Source organism: Artibeus jamaicensis, unplaced genomic scaffold, assembly GCF_021234435.1.
Source record: "Artibeus jamaicensis isolate MK-2021 breed Jamaican fruit bat unplaced genomic scaffold, CSHL_Jam_final contig_761, whole genome shotgun sequence".
Lineage (NCBI taxonomy): Eukaryota > Metazoa > Chordata > Mammalia > Chiroptera > Phyllostomidae > Artibeus > Artibeus jamaicensis.
In genome coordinates, this window is record NW_026521956.1 from 517,341 (window position 1) to 524,468 (window position 7,128).

General features: G+C 45.3%; 1 pseudogene; it reads left to right on the top strand.

Moving 5' to 3' along the window:
• Positions 1 to 5,951: 5,951 nt before the first annotated feature.
• On the top strand, positions 5,952 to 6,452 carry LOC119062520 (immunoglobulin heavy variable 3-23-like; annotated as a pseudogene).
• Positions 6,453 to 7,128: the final 676 nt, after the last annotated feature.

Genomic DNA, 7,128 nt, shown 5'->3' on the forward strand with positions numbered 1-7,128 from the left:
CATGGTCTGGCATCTGGCAGTGTCACTTTCATTGTGGTTTATGGCAGAATTCCTTGTATTTCAAGGCTGAGTGGTAACTCTGCATTGTGAGTATATAGCAAACATCATTTATTCATCCCCCGACAGGCATTCAGATTGCTCCCAAACCTTGGGCATTGTGGGTAAAGTGGCAATGACAAGGGAACTCTCTCTTCCAAACCCAGACTATGTTCTAGAGGAAGAAAGCATTGGATGCTGGGTTGCTGGTCACCCCTCTGGGTGGAGGGGTGCCACATTGATTTCAACAGCTGCATCCTTTGAGCAGGGGTCTGCGCTGATGACCGGTTTAGGTTTAGTTTGCTTTTTGTTTTCTTCTCTTTTGGCAAGTTTATTATGTGTTTGTGACACTAGTACTGTATCAAATGTGCAATCTGAGTGTACATTGTCTGAGTGTGTGGCCTGTCTTTCAGTTTAAATTGTTATGGTGTTAGTTATGATGGCACATGTCCTAGGCGCTGGAGCAAGTTACACCTGTGTCAGGTGTGAGTCCAGCAGCTGCTGACCCCAGGGCACTTCTAACAAGTCACACACTTTAGTTCATCACTTGCGGTCTGCTTCAGTGCTGGATTCTAACAAACTGTAGGGCACTGTGATAGGGAAGCCCATGGGTGGCCTCAGCAAATGACAGTCCATGGACAGGAAGGATGGCTAGCCACTTCCAATGCAGCCTAAGTCCCCAATGACCATGTATACAGTCAATGTCTGAGCCCAGCACCATGGAACAGACTTACAGGAAGAGGAAGAGATGAATCTATGCCAAGAAATACATTTATAGGAACATTGGAAAATAGCAAATGTAATGAGCTAAAAGTTGCACTTCACAAGCTGAAGAAAGTCAGGGAATGTATTTGAATTGAGGACAACTCTTAGTATATATTTGAACGAAGGATTCTGTGTTTTAATAACTAGTTGCTCTCAGACTCACACTGTCAGGCCAGTTGCTGGCTCCATTAAAGATCTACCATATGAGGGTAAATCTTGAGGGAACCAGAGGTAGTTGTGTCCTTGCCTGGAATATTATTCTGCACAGGCTCCTCACATCTTCATCCTCACTGACAGCTTAAATACTGGGAATTACATCTGTGCTTTCTCTGGGTTCTCTTTAGTGAGGTATAGTGTGCACTGGACCCAAAGGCTCCAGGGAATTGTCAGGAACAGGTCAGTACTATATGGGCTGGTGGAAGTAAAGACTACATAGCCACACTGAAATCCTATCTCAGTATCAGGAGGAACACCTGTGTGAGCCAAGTTTATTTAACACTGAGCAGTCTCACAGCTGAGGACACAGCCATGTATGACTGTGGGACAGACACAGTGAGGGGAATCAGTATGAGCCCAGACACAAACCTCCCTGCAGGAGACAAGAGAGCTGAGCTATGGGGGGCACTCAGGGACACAGATTGTGTAGGTGCAGGTCACATGAAGGTTAAGGCTTAGTTTCATCTCTGGCCACGGGCTTTCCCCTCCATCAGACATGTCACATGTAGTTACCTAAGAAAGCGATCACCAGGAGTCTAACGTGGATGCTTGTCCTCCATCTAAATGCACTGGACAGAGGCATATTGTTTCTCACTTGGATCTCTTCCCTTAAATACCTTTTTTTTTTTGGTAACAGTTTGTGTTTGTTTTAGGTTGACTGGATCACAAGATGCCCAAAGATTTGGCTGAAAGTCATTTCTGAGTCTGTCTAATCGTGCTTACAAGTAAACTTACCTTTGTACTGGTGTCTCAGAAAAAAGACTGTTTTCTCCAATACAGGTGGGCACTCTCCCCTCCAACTGAGGGACTGACAGGAAGAAACAGTGAAGGAGGGAAAATTAACCCTTTACAGCCTGTGTGCTGGATTCTGAGGCTGAGACACAGGTCTTCTCCTGCCTTGGGTACCCTGGTCCTCAGGCATCACACCCAGCTGAGTTACAGCAACAGTGTTCCCTGTTTCTGCTGCCTGCAACCTGTGCCTCATGAGACTATGAGATTTACCATTATCCATAAATATGAGCCATGAGTCTATATAAAAATAAATGTTAATATCATTTTGGGTCTCATTCTCTGGAGGGCCATGCCCTATGCTACCATAAATCAGGAAGCATGCAACCTTGTCCAAGTTTTTCCACCAGAGCCCACACATGTGTTTCCTTAAAACAATGCTGGGGGTGGGGGGAAAAGCAATGCTGGGCACTCAGTGAACAAAGGGAGGATCCCATTAATGTCACATTATAATTTGCAAAACTGATACCTAACATTCTCTGTGTGCTAGACCCATGAGGCCAATGGAAAAAAACAGAGCCTCACGAAGACACAGAGGAGACTTTGGTAAACTACGCTGATGAGAAGCCACAGGAAACAAGTCCTCAGTCATTGACTTGCGAATAGTTTTTCTTCATCTTAGAAAATAACCAACTGCAATTTGCCTTTAATGTGGGAACATTTCTAAGATACATATGAAACAAAAAAGATTTTTCTCACTCATCAGATTATGTTGGACATTTTCTAAGGAAGATGTTTTCTTAATGCAAGCTCTTAGTGCAATAATATGTGATAATGACAAGTGCAACACAGAGGATAAATATGCAGTGTCTTAAATGACATTGTGACAACATAACTGACACTTGATAAACACAGCATAGGTCCATGGTGCTGTGTCAGTGGGGAAATTCTCATACTCTCCTACATAGGAGCCACACGTGACATTCTCCTGACAGAGAAAACCAATCAGATGATCTCTGTCTCAGGGGCTAAGAGAGATCTCAGTGCCTGTGGGGCTGCTGGATTCAGGATGCAGAGTCCATACATCTAACACTATAGGGGACCATTCCATGTGGCATGGGGAATGTAGCCCAGCCCCCACTTGGAAAAACCATAGGGGAGTGAGTTGGCACACAAAAGCCATGCTCATGGATACGTTCTCCCATGGGGAATCAGGCTGGCATCGTACCTAGGCTGGTATGAGACCTGCTTTCACTAAAACTCCCTCACCCTGAATTGAGGCAGGAAATGTTTACTGCATATCTTAAAAGTAACTTCCTAAAATCTATGTGAAACTTCCCAGTGACAAGTGTAACCAGTTAAACCACTGTTCCCTTTGCATTTGTAAATATCCTTCTTTTCTGATGAAATTAACAACATCCTCTCATTTGTTTTCTGTAAAATGTAACCACCTAAAGCTAACATGTGCATAGTATATGAGAACCATCCTTGATGTAATGCAACCAGAAAAACAATAAAATTGTGTCCAGCTAGGTGTTGTGGCCCTCTCTTATTTATAGAGTGGCCATGCCATCCCCTTTTTTTCTACAAGATTTCTGTAGTTTATGTGAATTTGTTCATTGCAGCCACAACACATAGACCCTGTGAGCTGGGATCCACATCAAAACATCACCACAGCTCCTCCATGAGTGACCCTAGAGAAGACCACCTTTGAATGGGAGTCCAAGTAACAGTCAGCACTGTCTGAGTCTCTCCTGTGACACCTTGGTCAGTGCAGGAATGTCCATGAAGGTTGAACCTGAAAACCAAATGCAGGAGGAGATAGGGGTTCCTGTAGCAAATGAAAGATGCACGTGTTAGTCACTGAGGAGTGAGTCTGTCTTCCCGTGTGATGTGGGGTCTGAGGTCCAACAGACATGTGATACAAGGGAAGATATTCATCAGTATGGAACATTTAGAAAGTAAAAAAGACCAGAGTGTCCCTCACAGAGCAGACCATCACTCACTCATTCAAGAAGTCACACCAAGGATTAGCATCCATTTAGGAACCCTGCCCATGTTGAAGAAACAGAGAATAAAGTGACTTGGAGTTCACTACCATGAAAAATCATCACTGTGTGTGTGTATGTGTGTGATTTATAGAGCAGTAAGTGTTCAGTGGGGTGAGGGCCACATGAAAGGATACTCAGATAGGACCTTCAATCAGATGAGCTGGAGAGCACCAGATGCCCTCAAAATCCCTAGGGACTCTGGACTCAGAAGTGTTAGCTGTGTAAGTCCACCTGGAAGCTCCAAGGAAGAGGTTCCCTGATGATACACAGAGCACTGGATATGGGGCTTGCTACTGAGTCATTGGGGTTTAGTACAAGCAGTCTCTGTGCCCAGAGATGTCAAAGCACATGGTGTCCCTTTGGCTGCGCCCTATAGAAGTTAGCGCACAGCCATAAGAGGTCCATTGCCTGTGAGTCCAGACAGGAACCTGTCCTGCAGGACACAAACTGGGAAGCAAGGGACATGTGGAACTTAGAAGTGCAGGGCTCCTGCCCCATGTGCAGGTGCACAGGGAGTTAGGGAAGGATTTTCTCTGGAGGACTGGGGCTTCCACTTTGCAGAAAACATCTAAAATAAAATTGAACTTGAGGTGACTTCTGTTCCAGTTTCCAGTACCATCTATGCTATCTCAGTATTCCTTCAGTCTCCCTCAGGGTGAGATCCTAAGACATCTCCTCACCTGAGATTACAGCTGTGTGAGTGTTCCTGTCCCTTGGCCACTACTAATGTCATCACACTGCAGGGAGAAGTGTGGGGACACCCTTGACAATGGAAGTCCCACATCTACCCTGCACTATGTTCCTGTGACAACTGAACCATACACATACCTGACGCAGCCATCTTTATTCTTGGCACAGCACATTTATTCCTGGCACAGCACATTTATTCTTGAAGAGTCTAGAGGTCAGAGCTAGTGTGTCAGTGGAAATGAGGTTCATTTACCATCCCTAGTATTTCACCCCATGCATGGAGTCCCATTTCCTATGTTGCACATTGAATACATTAAGTGTATCGGGTTCAAGTTCAGTGGAAACCCATTAGGTACAACCATAGTGATAGTTTTCCATGTGTCCCCTGCAGACATGAATGGGGATTGAGAGAAAAAGAGGAGATGGCTCTTCTGAAATTAACTACATAAGAACCAGGGGACCTAATCTACTCCCTCTCCTGCTCTCTGATTACACCTACTTCACATGTGCATGTAAACACAGATGCTGAGAGTGAGCATCAGGCTAAACCAGCAATGATATACAGTTTTAATATAAAGTTATATCCATCAGCTGAAGTAATGGGAAGTGCTTTGAAGGACTTATTCATCCTGTAATAAAGGAATAAATAGGAATAGTGTTCCTCATACCAATTATGATTTTATCTATGTCAGTTATTTTCTATTAGTGCTATGCATGAAGGTTTCCATAATCAAATTCCTAAAATGTCAACACACTTAGTACCCAATTTCTACCTACATCTTCAATAAAGCAGATCTGGTCGAGACTGAGTTTCTTCTATTTCCAAATATTTGAATCTGGTTTTACTGCAGAGTCTAGAGAATAGAAACAAAATGAGGCAGTGAGGCTGCTGCATATTCAGCATCAAACTCTGTTGTATGAACATGACCTGGGAGCACTGTCTGCTTCTCTGTAGAGTTCACACTTCTGTCTCCAATGCTCCACACAGATGCTTCCACCTCCTGCAACACTGAGTCCATGTGCTCTAGGGTCACACTCTGTTCTTAGTTCTTACTCTGATTGCTTTGTAGGGGAACCAGAGTCAATTGTAACTTTCTGTGACCTGAAAAACAACCTCCTGCTTTTTAAATTCTCCCTCTACTCGTGAGCATCAAATCCTCTTGGTGAGTTAATTAGTGGTGAATTTCAAAGGTATAACCCATTTTCAATCCCTCTTTTTTGTGAGAATTTACTCTCCTTGGTCATGCACCATCTAGACCCTTGGACATGTCACACTCTGGGACCTTGTACTTCATGACAGTGCCCAACACCAGACCTCCCTATATAGCAGGAAGACATGCAAATAGGGCCCCTCTGCTCATGAAAAGCAGCCCAGCCCTGACCCTGCAGCTCTGGGACAGGAGCCCAGCCCGGATTCCCAGGTGCTCCTTGTCCCTGCTCAGGACAGAACACAGACCACTCACCATGGAGTTTGGGCTTGGCTGGATTTTCCTTATTGCTATTTTAAGAGGTAATTTATGGAGAATGAGAGACACTGAGTGTGTGAGTGGACATGACTGAGAGAAACAGGAGAGGATGACAATTCCCTGACCTGTCATCTTTGTGTTTGCAGGTGTCCAGTGTGAAGTGCAGTTGGTGGAGTTTGGGGGAGGCTTGGTGAAGCCTGGGGATTCCCACAAACTCTCCTGCCTGGCCTCTGGATTCACCTTCAGTAGCTATGAAATGCAGTGGGTCTGCCAGGTACCCAGGAAAGGGCTGTAGTGGATCTCAGAAATTAGTAGTGGTGGTTGTAGCACATACTATGCCAACTCTGTGAAGGGCAGATTCACCATCTCCAGAGACAATGGCAAGAATGAGCTCTACCTGCAAATGAACAACCTGAGAATTGAGGACACAGCCATGTATTACTGTGCGAGAGACACAGTGAGAGGAAGTCAGTGTGAGCCCAGACACAAACCTCCCTGAAGGAGATAAGAGGACTGGGCTGCAAGAGACGCTCTGGGCACCAGGGGGCAGCGCTCAGGACACACTGAGTTCAGGGATCAGTTTCAGATGGAATTTAAGGGCTGGTTTCCTGGCACGTATGGGTTTAGTTCTCCACACAGCAGTTTCCCTCTGCGAGCCTCCCTCCCTTCATGGTTCTGTGCTGACCTCTACAATATCTGAGTTACAGAGGCTTGTTGTCATAGGAGGAAAACCCTCTCACATGCTCCAAAGTCAGAGAGACACATGCATTTGTTTTCCCTTATTATAAGGAAACATCAATGAATCATCACACCTGACCCAAATCAGCTGAATCCAACCAGAGGCTCTGCTGGGAACAACAGCCAGCCCAGCACCACACAGCTCAGTGTCCAAGCTGGTCAGCAGCAGGACATGTGCCTGTTTGACAGCGGGCACCAGAAGTGTATGAAGTAAACACCAGAGAACAAAGACCCCCAGAGATGGCACTCACTGACTTGGCATCATTCTTACAGCACCAAGTGGGGGTGACACCACGCAGAGGAAGAGGGACCCACACAGTTTTCTGTGGGTGTCAAGGCTTAGGACAACATACACCCCAAGGGGACATGGAGCATTTACAATGTAGAGTCGATATCTCTGGGAGGAACAGGATTGGCCCTTCAGCAAGTAAGCTTAT